The sequence below is a fragment of the Pleurodeles waltl genome, chromosome 6 (genome assembly GCF_031143425.1).
Source record: "Pleurodeles waltl isolate 20211129_DDA chromosome 6, aPleWal1.hap1.20221129, whole genome shotgun sequence".
NCBI classification, from domain to species: Eukaryota; Metazoa; Chordata; class Amphibia; order Caudata; family Salamandridae; genus Pleurodeles; species Pleurodeles waltl.
Genome location: NC_090445.1, coordinates 628,810,482 through 628,829,016, shown reverse-complemented (window position 1 = coordinate 628,829,016; position 18,535 = coordinate 628,810,482). Strand labels below are relative to the sequence as shown.

Sequence of the window (18,535 nt, the reverse complement as noted above, 5' to 3'; positions counted from 1 at the left end):
GCTCCTCTCTGAACTGGAACTCAAGCATCCCAAGACCAACTTCGCCCTCATTGGGGCTTTTCAGTCGGATGTAGATTGGTTCCTCTGACACAGTGAGCAAGGAAACCATGTCGGGCATACCTTTGGCCACTTAGGATGTAACACCAAACACAAGGGTATGCCCAAATGTGGGTCCCATGCTCACTGTGCATGTTATCAGGGGTTTTATGAGGTTTTGTACCCAGCCAGGGTATTTTTTCAGACTGAATGAATAGCAGAGACCTTTCTAGTATACCTCACAATGTCAAGTGCCTGCAAGACCTACCTTTCGGCCCTAGGACAGATTAGTTGTCTTTTAATGTTTTAAGTTATGTGTCCTAAACCAGCTTAATGATACCTATTTAATTGTCTTCAGAAGGACGAATGGCTAATTTCTGCCCTCAAAGGGGGAAGAAAGAATTAGTGTTCATGTGACTCAGAAGCAGGTACACATTGTACTGATATTGTTTAATAAGCAAGTGAATCCCTACTGGTACTTGGGATCTGAAGGTGCATTTGGATAATCGAATGTACACCATTTGACATGTTTCCTCTCCTTTTGCCCACATAACTCTTCCTTCAAATGAAAATGTATCTATTCTGTTCTATAGAGATAAAGATTGTCTATTTTGTACTGAGCAAATTGCTCAAGTTTACCCTGCTTTGAATACACAAGGAACTGTGTTAAGGAGAGTTTTCGGCCACAGCAAGGAATTCTAATTACTTTATTTAGTCTCAGTAATTACTCGTAAACAGCCACCACAGTGAAAAATCTACTTTCTCTCCTCGTCTCCCCTTGTCTCACCGTTGCCCGGCTACGCTCTTTCTCTGTGATGCACCTGTTAACGTGTCCCTTTATAATAATTTATTACACATCAGGACTCGTTTTAGGCCAATGAATCTTTTGACCCAGTTGAGAGACACCTTAGGACTAGATAGCTAATCAATATGTCAATCAATACGTCAATAATGTCATCAATATTTATCACAACAATACATTTCACTTTAGTCAAAGTCATTAATCAATTCAAGACTCTACCATGACCATTGCAGCCATGAATAACCACACCAGTTTAGTAGAATTTTATAAGTTTTATTCCCTATTGTTTACAATTCTATAAGCAGATGCGTCAATCTCAAAACCAAGAAACATAATAGCATAGTCACAATATGGCAACTTTGGTAGGATTTCATTAAGGCGAGAATCACAAACATCAGAACATAACACGGCGTGAACATAGATCAATTTAGCAGAGTGTCAATAATGCGTCAGTTCAACAAAGCATAGATTCAGTCGTTTGTCTATTTGCGTCAGTTTAGTGAACACCTGTCCTAACCACTGATTAGCATCGGCATGTTGGGCTTCATGCAAAACAATTTAGAACACCAATTTGGAAAACATCTATCTATGGTCTCTGTCAAAAGGTAAGCAGTTTGTACCTAGAAAGGAAAAGCAAACAGACAAATCACAAACGCATTGTCATAATTACCCTCCAAGGTTTAGGTCAGCACACAGGTTCAGTCTTCGTCTTCAGGACATCAGTCAAAACGCCATCAGTCAGAACTCAGCTCCGGGCAAAAGGGGCACTTCCCTCATAAGGAGGTAAAGTGTAAAAATGGGCAATATAAGGACGAGGATGGTTCGAAGTGAACCAATAAGTCACCAAGCAGAGTGACAAAGTTTCTGGATAAAATCAATAGCATTCCCTACCTAATTCTCTATGGCTCCCCGTGTCATGGGTTTTTTATCCCTTTTTCGTTGTACATTCCCCCAAAATTCTATTGGACATTTGTTATACCCCACTATCTTTAACCTATCAGAAAACACATTAGGTCACCTATCTTTCACCCCATATTATTTTACAAGTCTCTCATTGGTTCTCTTGTTCGATGTCTTCAGAGGCGGCACGTCCGGTATGATTTCATCTTTCTGTAATTCTTTGCACATCTTTTGGTCAGTAGCTCCATTGTCTTTACCGGTTTGAATGACCTTGTACATTACATTAATCTACACTGTTTCATTTTGTTTTAATATCACCCTACAAGCAATGAAAAATGCATGGGAACGGATCTAGTATGGTTACATTTGGCTTCTAGTTTTGAAGCAAACAAGAGGTCATGTCCTTTTGCGAGTCAGCACACTGCAAGATAGGAAAAATACATTTAATTTGAGTGCCAAGCAGCTAAGCTTCGGCTCATGCTAACTTAAGGCCTACAAGGATTTCAGCACAAATTCAATAATACAATTATTAATAATTTGTATAAACTTATTCAATATAATAATACACGTATACATTGGTGCCACTCCCGTGGTCACATTTCAGGTGCACATTGAAGCAAAATTTTACTATTACAGTTTCTATGCGGCATTATCACATATTAATTCATAAACATTTCATGTTAGTATAGATTATATAAGCTACGCTCTCTCAGTCCCTCCTCTGATGACGTTCGTCATCACACAAACCTTTCCCTTTACCTTTCACTTTTAATTTTTCTTATTCCTCTTTGTCCAATTTCTTTTAATTTTATCATTAATTTTGCATGCTCCCCATAAACCTAATAAACAGGCCAGAACAATTAATAGACCCCCTAGTATTTTTGCAAGAACCCCATTCCAAATGTAGCTAAACCAGCTCCCTACTCTAGCAATTCCTTTTCCTACTTTCTCCCACATTCCAGGTTCCTTCAAATCTTTCAAATCTGCACTATCTTTAGTTAAGTTAGTAAGCATACCTCTAATCTTTTTACTATTATCGGGTATATATGAGCAACAATGATGCTCGTTGAGCATCTTGCAGACTCCGCCGCTCTTTGCTAAAAGAATGTCTAAAGCAAGCCGATTTTGAAGAGTCATAGCTCTTTCTGCAGCAAGTTCAGTATCCATCAGGAGTATAGCCCCTGTGAAGTTTGTCAGCATGTTATCCACAATAGTAGACAACTTTTGAATCTTTATGGAGTTTAAGATAACCCCTACTGAAGGAATTATGGCTCCAAATATGTCACCAACAACAGCAGCCGCTGTCTCTCGTTTTTGTCTAGCATGTTTAATTCAGACGTTTTAGGTATTTGCTTTAAGTCATCAATCTGGTAAATGTTTGGGAAAACTATTCCCAAATAACATGTCCCATACCATCCGTTAGGGAGACGGTAATAAGCATTAAGTCCACAGATATAATAGATCCCAGGGATCGCTGGGTCCTGTCCATTTAACATGAATGTCAATTTACTCTGAAACAAAAACACATGCCTGCATTCACTCGTTCCCACAAATAAAGTGTCATGTTCAGATTTCGGCCTATATATACAAAGCCTTCCTACATGTAATGCGTCTATATCTAGTTTGCCTTGCGTCTTTATTGCAGTGTAAGCATAATCATTTGCATATGTGCGTTTCTCTAGCCCCTTTACTAGTCGCTCTTTCAAGGCTTTGCGTCTATCATCAGTATGATCTAAAAAGCTTTTTTCTACAGGTGTCAATAAGCAAGTCAGATTATTGCGGTGTGCATAAGCTGTCCCAAATGTAAGTGTTGGTTCAAAGAAACCTCTAACTAATTTTATATAATGCTCCTTAGCTAACTTATTCAAAAACTCAATCACTGGCACAAAAGAAAACACCACATCCAAATTTGAATAAAAATATTGCACATGCTCTTGATTATAGAATCTCGTTAGTAGCAAACTACAACTTATCCCATAGGTTAATGGCAAGCTATGATAAGTGACCCCTTCTTGTACTGATGAAGGAATCTTTGTGCACACATAACAGTTTTTCGCATCCATGGTTTCAACATACTCATTCAGCAAGCGATAGAAGACATTAGTGGAAAGTTCCCCTTTTGAGTTAGTTCCCTCATGCAAGTGTTTTGCATCCTGCTCAAACCTTTCCCACGGTGTTAATGCTGTAGTCTCAGGTTTTGAAGCATTGTTAGTCGCTTTCTTATCCAACCACGGCATTCCCACAATCACACCTACAATTATTATTGCACACACAATACCTAATATAAGACTTAACCAACCACACACCTTACCCCTTTTGTTACTACCTCTATTATAAGCCATGTCAGTAAGAATCAGTTAGCAGATGATATAAGACAACAATCGACTTGAGGACGACTTAAAGCTCTTGTTTTTTTTTTATTTTCAAAGTCTCTCTTTCTTCCTGCGTGTATTTACAGCGTTCCACTCACTCCAGGACCCCTTTTGTCAAATCAGGTTAGCAGCTTGTCATAATCGGGTTTCAAAGTCAATTCAGGTTATCAGTGTCACATCCGGTAATTTATAAGTCTCTTTCTCAGCTTTCCAGCTTTCCATTTCAACTTTGACACAGTCTCTTTCTCTGTTTGAATTCAGGTACCGTAGTTTTGACCTGGTACTTCTTGATCAAAACAGAATGCTAAGAATTCTTGTTGCCATTCAAATGTAGTTGCATATGCCCATTTAGGGCCTGCGTACCTTCTATTTGCGGTTCTTTTTCTTTTCAATCTGCGTTCGCCTTGCAATTCTCCTTCACTTAGATCCTCCACTTGGGATGTATCAGTTTCTTCTGTTATTGTTTCACCTGGTACGACCTTTTCTTTCGCAGCCTGCTTCTCTGGCCAGTTATCTCCCTTATGCGTCTTCTTCCTGCTTGTCCTTTCAGGATGCTGAACAGCACCCTCCTCTTGTGCTATGGTGTTTTCTCTTGACGGACCTGCAACTGGCTCAGGGGATGCCGGTGTGCTTTGATCTCTCTCTACTATTTCCCCTTCTTCTTCTTCTGGGTCTGTAATGGGTTCAAGTTCTAACCCGTATCTGTCTACTTCTGGGAGAACCTCTCCTTGATTTAGTTCTCCTGCTGCCTCTACCGAGATAGGCACACTGTCACCTCTCTCGAACTCAGTTACTGTTTGAGGGACTAGGCTGTTCTCAGTGGGGTCCCCTGCAGTCTCAGTTCCTCCTTGGCTGTTTTCTGGCCCTGAGACTTCCTTTTCTGGACTTGCTGAATCGGAAACTTCAAGTTCTTCATCAGTCGGACACGTTACCTTCTTTGTGTGACTGACATGTATCCAGTTTGGAATGCCTGCACATTTCACAGCAGTGGTTGTTGTCAGTATTACTTGATATGGCCCCTTCCAGCGCGGCTCCAAACACGACTTTCTCACGTGCTTCTTGACAACCACCCAGTCACCGGTTTGCAGGGTGTGACCTGGATCACTGATCGGTGGCAATGTGTTGGCTTCCACCTGGTGAGAAAAAGAGCAAACCACATCAGCCAAACCTTTGCAGTAGTCCAACACCATATCATCCGTGATATTCACAATAGCATTCGCAGGTACTGCGGGCAGCCTCATAGCTCTTCCCATAAGAATCTAATGGGGTGATAGTCCTGTCTTCTTATCAGGGGTGTTCCTCATCGACATCAGCACTAAGGACAATGCATCTGGCCATTTCATATTGGTAGCTGCGCACATCTTTGCCATTGTCGACTTCAAGGTACCATTCATTTGTTCTACTAGTCCTGATGCTTCAGGGCGGTAGCTACAATGCAACTTCTGTTCAATGTCTAATGCGGCACACAAGAGTTTAATCACCTCATTGTCGAAGTGTCTGCCCCTATCTGATTCTAAAGAGACTGGAAAACCGAACCTGGGTATTAGTTCTCTAAGCAGCAGCTTTGCAACTGTGAGACTGTAATTTCTACGTGTGGGGTAAGCTTCAATCCAGTGGCTGAAAACACACACAATCACCAACACGTACTTTAATCCTCCACAAACAGGCATCTCAATGAAATCCATTGGCATCTTGCTGAATGGACCGTCAGCTCTCCCTATGTGGCTCAATGTTACCACAGTCCCTTTTCCTGCATTCATCTGTTGACAGATGATGCACCTGTGAAAAGTAACCTCTGCAGCTTGTCTGAATTTCTGGTTAAACCAGTCAATCTTGAATGGCCTGATCATTGCATCTCTCCCAAGATGTGCCTGTCCATGATAAAGCCTTGCAAATTGTGACAGAAGACTGTTTGGCAAAACAAGTTTCCCTTCCTCTGAAACCCATAAGTCGTCAGCTCTCTGTAGACATTGCATTTTCTGCCAGGAGCGTTTCTCCTCACTGCTAGCACAACCCTGTAGTGTTTTTAGCTCATCTAGTGTATCAACCACCCTTAATGCAAAGTTCAAGCATGTCTCATTTTCATGTAACAATTCCCACTGATCCTTGAACGATATACAGTTCAATGCGCAAAACCTCGCGACTTGATCTGCATAGCCGTTTCCCATGGACACAAAGGGGGTTATTACAACTTTGGAGGAGGTGTTAATCCGTCCCAAAAGTGACGGATATACCACCAGCCGTATTACGAGTTCCATAGGGTATAATGGACTCGTAATACGGCTGGTGGTATATCCGTCACTTTACCGTCACTTTTGGGACGGATTCCTCCAAAGTTGTAATAACCCCCAAAGTCTTGTGACTTAACATGAGCATTGCTTTTCACCACGGCAATTTCAAGAGGTAACTGAATCGCATGTAACAAATCCTTAATCTGTTCGCCATTTTTCACTGGAGAACCAGAAGAGGTCATGAAACCTCTCTGTGACCACAATTGGGCAAAATCATGCACAATGCCGAATCCGTATCTGCTGTCAGTATAGATAGTGACGTTCAGGTTTTCAGCTGCGTGGCATGCCTTAGTAAGGGCAATTAATTCTGCCACTTGTGTGGAATACACTCTCTCGATCCAGGAAGCTTCAATGATACCAGCTATTGTACATACAGCATAACCAGCTCTCAGTATTCCGACTGAGTCTCTCAAACAAGATCCGTCAACAAACATCATGCAGTCATTTTCTTTTAACTGCGTATCTTGAATATCAGGTCGGGGCTTGGTACATAGTTCTGTTACCTCAAGACAATCATGCTCCACTTCCTCTTCATTATTAATCTCGGTACTCTAAACAGGGAGTAGAGTTGCCGGATTCAATACAGTACATCGCTTCAATGAGACATTAGGTGACCCCAAAATTACAGGGAGTGCAGAATTATTAGGCAAGTTGTATTTTTGAGGATTAATTTTATTATTGAACAACAACCATGTTCTCAATGAACCCAAAAAACTCATTAATATCAAAGCTGAATATTTTTGGAAGTAGTTTTTAGTTTGTTTTTAGTTTTAGCTATGTTAGGGGGATATCTGTGTGTGCAGGTGACTATTACTGTGCATAATTATTAGGCAACTTAACAACAACAAAAAATATACCCATTTCAATTATTTATTATTACCAGTGAAACCAATATAACATCTCAACATTCACAAATATACATTTCTGACATTCAAAAACAAAACAAAAACAAATCCGTGACCAATATAGCCACCTTTCTTTGCAAGGACACTCAAAAGCCTGCCATCCATGGATTCTGTCAGTGTTTTGATCTGTTCACCATCAACATTGCGTGCAGCAGCAACCACAGCCTCCCAGACACTGTTCAGAGAGGTGTACAGTTTTCCCTCCTTGTAAATCTCACATTTGATGATGGACCACAGGTTCTCAATGGGGTTCAGATCAGGTGAACAAGGAGGCCATGTCATTAGATTTCCTTCTTTTATACCCTTTCTTGCCAGCCACGCTGTGGAGTACTTGGACGCGTGTGATGGAGCATTGTCCTGCATGAAAATCATGTTTTTCTTGAAGGATGCAGACTTCTTCCTGTACCACTGCTTGAAGAAGGTGTCTTCCAGGAACTGGCAGTAGGACTGGGAGTTGAGCTTGACTCCATCCTCAACCCGAAAAGGCCCCACAAGCTCATCTTTGATGATACCAGCCCAAACCAGTACTCCACCTCCACCTTGCTGGCGTCTGAGTCGGACTGGAGCTCTCTGCCCTTTACCAATCCAGCCACGGGCCCATCCATCTGGCCCATCAAGACTCACTCTCATTTCATCAGTCCATAAAACCTTAGAAAAATCAGTCTTGAGATATTTCTTGGCCCAGTCTTGACGTTTCAGCTTGTGTGTCTTGTTCAGTGGTGGTCGTCTTTCAGCCTTTCTTACCTTGGCCATGTCTCTGAGTATTGCACACCTTGTGCTTTTGGGCACTCCAGTGATGTTGCAGCTCTGAAATATGGCCAAACTGGTGGCAAGTGGCATCGTGGCAGCTGCACGCTTGACTTTTCTCAGTTCATGGGCAGTTATTTTGCGCCTTGGTTTTTCCACACGCTTCTTGCGACCCTGTTGACTATTTTGAATGAAACGCTTGATTGTTCGATGATCACGCTTCAGAAGCTTTGCAATTTTAAGAGTGCTGCATCCCTCTGCAAGATATCTCACTATTTTTGACTTTTCTGAGCCTGTCAAGTCCTTCTTTTGACCCATTTTGCCAAAGGAAAGGAAGTTGCCTAATAATTATGCATACCTGATATAGGGTGTTGATGTCATTAGACCACACCCCTTCTCATTACAGAGATGCACATCACCTAATATGCTTAATTGGTAGTAGGCTTTCGAGCCTATACAGCTTGGAGTCAGACAACATGCATAAAGAGGATGATGTGGTCAAAATACTCATTTGCCTAATAATTCTGCACTCCCTGTATTGTCTCATATTGGGTAAGTCGGCATTTGTCATGTGCTGAGTTTTAGTTCGAGTCAACAAAATTTCAACTGAATGTGGAACCATTACTGTTAAGGGATATCCCATCACTATGCCTTCACACTGCGTGAGGCTTTGACCAACTGCTGCAACTTCGCGCAAACAACCCGGTAAGGCTGCTGCGACGGGGTCCAAAGTAGCTGAAAAATATGCTACAGGGCGGTTTGCACCTCCATGGACCTGTGTCAAGACAGACAAAGAACAAGCATCACGTTCATGACAAAACAGTAGAAAAGGTTTTATGTAATCATGTATTCCCAAAGCTGGTGCCCTGCACATGCACTCTCTCAATTCCATGAATGACTCAAGCTCTTCCTTGGGTAGGGTTATAGTATACGGTTCATCCTTAGTCTCTTTGCCTGTCAGTTTTATCAATGGTTTAGAGATAATCGAAAAGTTGGGTATCCACTGGCGACAGTAGCCCACCATTCCCAAAAACATCCTGACATCCCTCTTTGTTGTCGGGGGGTTCATTTGCAAAATAGCTGTCCCCCTTTCCTTTGATATTCTCCTGGACCCTCTCTCAATCAAATGTCCTAGGTATTTCACCTCTTTCTGACAGTACTGCAACTTCTTTGGAGACACTTTATGTCCGTTCTTTCCCAAATGATTCAGTAAGGCAATTGTGTCACACTTACAGTCATCTTTTGTCCTGGACGGAATCAGCAAGTTGTCAATGTACTGTACTAGAGTCGAACTGAAAGGCAGTACTAAGGATTCTAAGTCCTTTTTCAATATCTGATTGAAGATGGACGGTGACTCAGAAAACCCTTGAGTAATTCTGCACCAACTGTACACCTTGTCCAGGAATTTAAAACTGAATAAAAACTGGCTGTCCTCATGAAGAGGCACCGAAAAGAAAGCTTGTGACAAGTCTACCACAGTGAACCATTCTGCATCACATGGAACCTGAAACATGATCACTGCTGGGTTTGGCACTATGGGGCAACATTTTATCACAATCTTGTTTATTTTCCTGAAGTCCTGAACAATTCGCACCTTCCCACAAGGCTTTTTCAGACCCATTATCGGTGAATTACATGGGCTGCTCAATACTTCCTTCAGGACTCCTTGCTTTACAAAGTCCGCAATTATTTGCGACACCTGAATAAGGACATCTTGTGCCATGTGGTACTGCGGCACCTGGGGAAACACTGCATTTGGTTTCACTTGTACTTTAACTGGTTCCACTCCTTTTATCAATCCCACTTCCTTTACTGTCAAATCCCACACTTTCTCTGTCACCGTTCCTTGTAACTCAGCTGGTAAGTCAGTTACTGTAAACATCGGGAATAAGGTTATCAAAGGGTAATCTTCATTCACGGTTTCTATCTCTAACTCTGAGAACTGACCATCATCCCCTTCATCATCACTGTTTGTCTGCACCTCAATTCCATCATTGGAACAGGTAATCGAACATTTTGTTTTGCACAGTAAGTCTCTTCCCAGTAAGGACACAGGACTTTAATCGCAGACTACAAACTTATGCAGTCCCTGAAAGTTGCCAATCTCAACTTGCACCGGGTCTGTAATTAGATTTGTCAAATACTGGTTTGCTACTCCGACCACTCTTATGGTACGCCCTGAAAGTGGTAATTTTGGAACCTCTGCACTTCTGTAGAGCGTGTAGCTCCGATGTCAACCAAAAATGAGACCTTGTGACCCATCACCTTTCCCTCTACAAAGGGTCCCCTTTGATCTACTTCTAGGGATGCTGCAAGCCTGCACTCTTCACTGTCTGAACTATCATCCGACCATTCATCATTCACTCCATCTTTACCACGCAATGGGAATTGCTGTACTGTATTATTCTGACTCACTACTTGACCTGTGACCTGCTGAGGAAGCATCCCCTGTTGCTGTCCCATTGGAGCTAATGGTAATTGCATTTACTGTCTAGGTACCATTGGAACCTGCTGTTGTACTTGCTGCATTTGCGCTGGTTGAACACGCGGCATTTGCATTTGCTGCATGGGCTGTAGCCCTTGCATCTGAACCATGTTATTTTGGAAGTTCGGATTTTGACTTCTCAATTTTGGACCTCTCACATTTTGTAATGTACCGACATTAGTGCTTTGTTGAATGACACCATCCTGCACCGTATTTGGGCATTCCCGCTTCCAATGCCCCACGCTCCGCACGTGTGACATGGTGACATCTTTTTCATCCCTTGCGCATCATTTTGAACCACCACAGTATTCAAGTCTGGACCGCGATTCACAAAACCTCAACATCGGCCTCTCGGTTGTGCCTGAAACACACCATTCCCTTGTGGTGGTTGCTGTACAATCTGCTGGATTCCATTTCCCTGCATACCTGCCTGTGCTGCCCTTATCTGCATCACCATCACTTTCTCCTTCAACTTTCTCTGCTTCAGCTCAATCTCGTCACTACAGTATTTCGCATACTGCAACACCTCATCAATCGGCTTCGCTTGCCAACAGATCAAATGATTCTTAATCATCTGGCTAACCTCTGGTCTCAGCCCTTCAAAAAATCTGAACACAAGATGGTTCATGTCTTTCGGCTCAATAGTCTCAGTACCACTGTAATGTTTGAACGCTTTTAACAACCTCTCATAGTAAGCATGGATCGATTCTTTAACCTCCTGTGAGGTCCGGTCGATTTTCTGCCAATCTGTCAATTTCAGCGACACTTTCTGTTTCAAAAACTCAATCACTTTGTGATAATACTTCATCACCTCCCCAGAGGGTGCTCCGGTCACCTGATCCCTTGCCGGCTCCTGTGTCGGCCAGTCTACCCCTCTCTTGCACTCAAGCCATAAGTCGGACGGAACAATGATCTCAAACAAGGTATTCAAATCTTCCCAGAGACACTTCGCAAGCTTCACAAACCTATCTGTTTGCTGATACCACTCTATCGGCTTCTCTCTCAACCTGGGATAATCATTTGTGCAAGATAGGATGTCTCCCCTGGACCACGGTACATGCATTAAAACCCCACCAGCTGTTTCTCTCATGGGTAATATTTTTACTGATCCAATATCTGGTGAAGCTTTAGCCTGACTTGATCCCGGACTGTCACTTTTCTCCTTATCTCTTTTCTTTGCCCATCTGCCTTCCCACTTTTCTAAAGCTCCCCAGATCTGCGCACTTTGCAGTATTTCCTTTAGATGCGCTTTCATTCCGGCAGACCTCATGTGCTCGAAGTCCTTTGAATCAAAGTCTAACCTGTAGCTTCTTTTCAAATGTTTGGTATTCTCAATATCGATATGGTATTTGTCTGCCAGGTTCGCCAACCTCTGATGTACCTTACCTACTTCTTTAGTGATCTTAGGACACAGATACCTCAATTCCGCTTCGGTGTATGATTCTAATCTGTTTACCCCCATTGTTCCTTCCACTAATTCAGCAGCTTCCATGCCCAATCTCACAAAGTTCAGGTATTCATCTTTTTCTGACCATTCTGGCTTCTCTGCAGTTACTGTAGTCTTTTGTGAAGCGTACGTTTTTTCTAACCACTCATTCAACTGTTGTACCATAAAACCTTGCAGTGAAATATTCCCTGCATGCATCATTGGCGACTGTGAAGCATTCGTACTTATTGTCTGTGGGGTTAGCACACCTAGCCCTGCCTGTCTCATTACCTCCGATGGTGCTTCAATCGGGCTAAGGTCTAACAAAGACCTCGGTCTTTCGACCGCTTGCCCTCCCGGAGCCATTAACTGGGGAGCTCCTATGGACCCTCCTCTTATTGCATCCTGGGTCATTACTCCCTGATCACACATACCAGGTTTACCTTGTGAATACAAGGGCACCAGTGGACCAACAGTAATTGGCAATGAAATGGCCGTAGGTGTCTGACCTGGTCCAAAACTCTGTGGAGCAGCGACTAAAAAGGTTTGATTCTCTGAAGCCTAGGCAGGTACTAATGGAGGTCCTGCTGCTGGATTATACCCTGGTATCAGCTGTTGCTGCGGCAGCAATTGTGGAGTTGGCTCAATCTGCACTAACCTCGATTTTGTATATATCGGGTCTGGCGGCACTATCAGATTTGTAGTAGTCTCTAGTACTGGGACGTCTGGATAGATTCTCTGTATCTGCGGTGGAGGTTGCAACTGTATCTGCATGTCTGGTGCAGTGGGTACACTGACACCATTTTATGTCAAAACCGTATCACTAGTCTGTACTGTATCAGTAACTCCCTTCTCCTGCGTCTGGTTCCCAGGACCCGTACTAGTGCTCGGGACATTGTCGCTTACCGCATAAGGTGGCGGGCGATCATGCAATATCCGATTTAGGAACTCTTCCCCGTCTGAATCATCTTCATCTATCCAAGACCTCTTGGTCTCTTTAGGCTTATTAGAGTCCTTGTCTGTCTTACAGGTGGCTTTCTTTTCCTGCGTCTCCTCTCCCTGTGCTATTGCTGGGAATAATTTGAGTCTGTCAACCATCCCCGTCTCCACATTTTGCTCTCATTATCCCAGCTAGCTTCCGCTAAAGTCTTTTCTGCCCTTTTTATTCTCCTTTGGAATTTTTCTTGTCACTGTTTAATAGCCATTAAATCCCAAATTGCTAAAGCCTCATACTGAGCTGGCCTCGGAGGTGGCTTCTGTACACTTAACATCCACCTCAAATTCTCTAGAACTCTCGTATTGAACGTTCCGTGTTCTGGAAATGCCAAACATCCCTCCTTTTCCGTCAATTTGTGCCACTGTTTCATCCATAAGCAAGGCGCGACACCTTTTTCCTCCATAACTATATAGGCTGGAGTACCCTCAGGCTGTGTAGGCTCCCCTTCACTCGCCATAATGTATGCGTCTCCTTTCAGAGTGCTCTTAAAAGCTTTGATAAAATCCATCTTTGCGTCTTTTCTTTTTTTGTATTTAATCAGAAAGTGACTTTAATTCCCAGGACACTCTTCACCCACCTTTCCCTACCTATTGCCTCTCACGGACGGCAGCCAATCCGTGCGCGACCCCTCTCGGCAACTGACCTATCTCAGCGCGGCACCACTGGCGTCACACTCACACACACTACAGCTGACAAAGTCTTGCGGCTTGTCCGCCCCTCACTAGATTCTTACCAAGCGAATGCAAAATTACTGCGAGCACCTTTAACAACAACAACTCAAATTTGCCGGTTTACTACAGGAAGGGTACACATTCGCTTCAGAACTTTACAGAGATTTCACTTGAAGCCTCGGCCGCTACTCTCTCCTTCTCAGTTCCCGCACACGCAAGCAGAATTCGACCTGCAAATCCTACTCTCGACTTGTCAATGGTTTGCTCTAGTGCACCTTAGAACTTGCCAAATCTCCATCGAAGGTTTCACACATACAATTGACTCAAACTCGACTTGTCAACCACGCCCGATTGACCTAATTAAACCGCACAAATTACAACATAAACCCAAGTGCCTCCTACACTTGTCGATATACTCCGGAGTCTTAGACCACGACGGGTCCGTACATTAACAACCAACCACGTGGATAATTTTTAGCACAAAGCGCCACACTCATATGAGGTACGCCGAATTCCCTACTCTCATACTGCGGAGTATGCCCACTCCTACTAAAACAACATTTACCTGGCCTGACAAATACACAAACTTCACAAATCACCTGCAAGATGCATAAGCTGAGCAAGCGCAAATTCTACACCACGCATGCTATGACGCCGAGAACATTCCCAACTCACTTAGGCAGGCTCCGAGATCCCAGAAAAGTAATGGGGAATTTAGAAACGCATCATACCTCCAATTTGCATTATCTCAGAAAAACAGTCTAAACAATAATTCTCCGTCCTAGGGCCCCAAAGGGCCAAACCGTCGCTCTGCTACCAGAACTGTTAACGCGTCCCTTTATAATAATTTATTACACATCAGGACTCCTTTTAGGCCAATGAATCTTTTGACCCAGTTGAGAGACACCTTAGGACGAGATAGCTAATCAATATGTCAATCAATACATCAATAATGTAATCAATATTTATCACAACAATACATTTCACTTTCGTCAAAGTCATTAATCAATTCAAGACTCTACCATGACCATCGCAGCCATGAATAACCACACCAGTTTAGTAGAATTTTATAAGTTTTATTCCCTATTGTTTACAATTCTATAAGCAGATGCGTCAATCTCTAAACCAAGAAACATAATAGCATAGTCACGATATTGCAACTTTGGTAGGATTTCATTAAGGCGAGAATCACACACATCAGAACATAACACGGCGTGAACATAGATCAATTTAGCAGAGTGTCAATAATGCGTCAGTTCAACAAAGCATAGATTCAGTCGTTTGTCTATTTGCGTCAGTTTAGTGAACACCTGTCCTAACCACTGATTAGCATCGGCATGTTGGGCTTCATGCAAAACAATTTAGAACACCAATTTGGAAAACATCTATCTATGGTCTCTGTCAAAAGGTAAGCAGTTGTTACCTAGAAAGGAAAAGCAAACAGACAAATCACAAATGCATTGTCATAATTACCCTCCAAGGTTTAGGTCAGCACACAGGTTCAGTCTTCGTCTTCAGGACATCAGTCAAAACGCCATCAGTCAGAACTCAGCTCCGGGCAAAAGGGGCACTTCCCTCATAAGGAGGTAAAGTGTAAAAATGGGCAATCTAAGGACGAGGATGGTTCTAATTGAACCAATAAGTCACCAAGCAGAGTAACAAAGTTTCTGGATAAAATCAATAGCATTCCCTACCTAATTCTCTATAGCTCCCCATGTCATGGTTTTTTTTTATCTCTTTTTCGTTGTACATTCCCCCAAAATTCTATTGGACATTTGTTATACCCCACTATCTTTAACCTATCAGAAAACACATTAGGTCACCTATCTTTCACCCCATATTATTTTACAAGTCTCTCATTGGTTCTCTTGTCCGATGTCTTCAGAGGTGGCACGTCCGGTATGATTTCATCTTTCTGTAATTCTTTGCACATCTTTTGGTCAGTAGCTCCATTGTCTTCACCGGTTTGAATGACCTTGTACATTACATTAATCTACACTGTTTCATTTTGTTTTAATATCACCCTACAAGCAATGAAAAATGCATGGGAACGGATCTAGCATGGTTACATTCGGCTTCTAGTTTTGAAGCAAACAAGAGGTCATGTCCTTTTGCAAGTCAGCACACTGCAAGATAGGAAAAATACATTTAAAACAAGAGCCAAGCAGCTAAGCTTCGGCTCATGCTAACTTAAGGCCTACAAGGATTTCAGCACAAATTCAATAATACAATTATTAATAATTATTATAAACTTATTCAATATAATAATACGTAAACATTTTAGTCATCATTATTAGTCCACGTAAACATTGGTGGCCACTCCCCGTGGTCACATTTCAGGTGCACATTCAAGCAAAATTTTACTATTACAGTTTCTATGCGGCATTATCACATATTAATTCATAACATGTCAAAATTGGTCAAATATATCATTAAAATATACATTCAACAATGAAACATAAAATATATTCTAACAATATATGTGACCCGCTGAAGTATTACACATAGGGTCTGAATACAACCTTGGCGGAGGGGATCACTCCGTTCCATAGAATATAATAGAACTTGTAATACGGCTGATGGGATATCTGCCACATTTGGGACCGAGTTATCCCCTCCGCTAAGGTTGTTATCAGGCCCAAAGTGTTTAAGGTACGTAGGCTTCCTTCTTATGCAAACCTCTTTGCATGACACATTTGTCTTAAAATTACGATTGATTTCTCTACTGTTTTCCAATCCAACATTCTGTTGTTTGGCACCTGTCACTTTAGAATTCCAATTGCACTTAACCAACCTTAACATACTCCATACCTTTCCATTCTCCAATACCACAACTTTTTTTTTCTTGAGTTCTTTGATTTGAAATGGTCCTATGAACTTAGATTCTCCTTTAGATGACCACCTTGTTTTTTTCACAAGTACCATTTCCCCTCCCCTAGTTTCCAGTACTTGGCAACAGCACTATGCTTATCATCAAACATTCCTTATGCTTCTTTTGGTAGATAAGAACTTTACTCCTGTTGGAACTTCCTTTTTCATTCTTTCATTCCAACCATTTAGGATTCAACTTGGATCCTGCCACCCGTCCTTTCATACAATGAATGGAGATTCATTTGTTAAGGTGTTGGGAGTGATCCTATGAGCCCATAGCTTTTCCCTCAGAATCTCTTTAAGAGTTCTTCTTTTCATTATGGCTAACTGGGAACAGTCCCTTACCAGTCCATTCATTTTCTCCACAATGCCATTGGCTTGAGGAGCATATAATGCTGTGCGCTGGTGTTCAGTAGACAAATCCCCTAAAAACCCTTTCATTTAATCGGACACAAACTGAACACCATGTGACTATTATTTTAGGAATTTCTTCCACAGCAAATACATCTTTAAAAAATTCCATGACAGCTTTTGTAGTAATGGAACTAGTCCAGCAAGCAGCCACCCATTTCGATTTATAATTTACAAGTACCATCACATATCTTTCGTTGATATTCAGTAAGTTAAAAGGTCCCACAATATTTAGCTCTAGTTTGAACAAGGGTTCATCAGCTACCTCTACAGGAGATAAGGGTGCTGTTCTTACCACTTTAGTTTTATCGCCGTTTGCACACAACCAAGAATCCCTTACTAGATTTTCAGCCTCTTTGTCAAGACCTGGCCACCAATACTTTTCTCTTATTCTTGTTTTAGTAAGATTTCTACCTAAATGTCCCTCATGTGCCAGATTCATTATTTTCTCTCTTAATCCTTTGGGTGGTATTGCACGATCTCATCTAACAATCTGATCATTAATAACACTTAATTCATATTTCAATCCCCAGAGTTTTTGTAACTCTACATCCAAACTCTTCTGTTCAGGCCAACCTCTAATTATCATGTGTCTTATTTCCACTAGATTGGTATCTTTTTCATTTTCTTTGTCCCATTCTTCCTGACATAAAGCTGATTCCAACACCCACATCACTGGAACCCTCTTTTCCAAATCACCATTTCCTTCAACTGGCAGTCTGGAAAGACAATCTGCTGTTGCATTCCCATATCCTGGTAGATACTCAGTTTTAAAATTGAATTCCAATACACTCTCCACCCACCTTTTAATTCTAGTAGTAGCTCTTTCCGTCCCTTTACACATAAATATCTGCACTAAAAGTTTGTGATCAGACCTTAAGATAAATGGTAGATCCCACAAAAAAAATTGAAAATGATGGATAGCCCATATACCCGCAAGTGCTTCCTGTTCTATGACAGAGTATTTTTCTTCTGCTCCCTTCAAGGAATGAGAGGCAAATGCTATCACTTTTTCCTCACCATTGTCGATTTGAGTCAACACTGCTCCCAGACCTTTGAGACTGGCATCTGTGGTCAGAATCGTTTTCCTGGTAACATCAAAGTGGTTTAAATTAGGCACATTTCCTATAACTTCCTTAATATTCACAAATGCTTCCTCACACTCATCACACCACACAAATTTGCTTCCTTTCTTTTTTGTTTCTTAATTGTATTTATTGATTTTTTAAATAGAAGTACATCAAAACTTCCATCACTGTACAACATTTCAACTTATAAACCGAGGTGAGCACACATGTCGCTTTACAACCAACATTTCGATGAGGGGTTGTGCGTTTATTCAAGTGTGTCCACATAATACACAGTTGGTTAACCTTACAAACTGTTCCACAGCATACAATTGTACACTGGTCTTTCTGCCACAATTAGGAATCCAGGCTTGGATCAAGTTTACAGTAAGTAATCCAGGCATTCCATATTTTCTGAAATTTACACTGGCATCCTCGGCTACTATGTACCATTTTTCCTGCCACTACATACAAGTCCATCCCTCGTTTCCACTCCCTCAGTGTTGGTACCTTAGGCACCCCCCAGTGCATCGCCAGATCCGTTTTGGCTGTTG

General features: G+C 41.9%; 1 protein-coding gene across 2 annotated transcripts in view; it reads left to right on the top strand.

Annotated features, from left to right (window-relative positions):
- The window catches only part of TSPAN2 (tetraspanin 2), a 716,196-nt gene that overhangs the window by 249,213 nt on the left and 448,448 nt on the right, over positions 1-18,535 (top strand). The gene's annotated exons all lie outside the window — the stretch shown is intronic.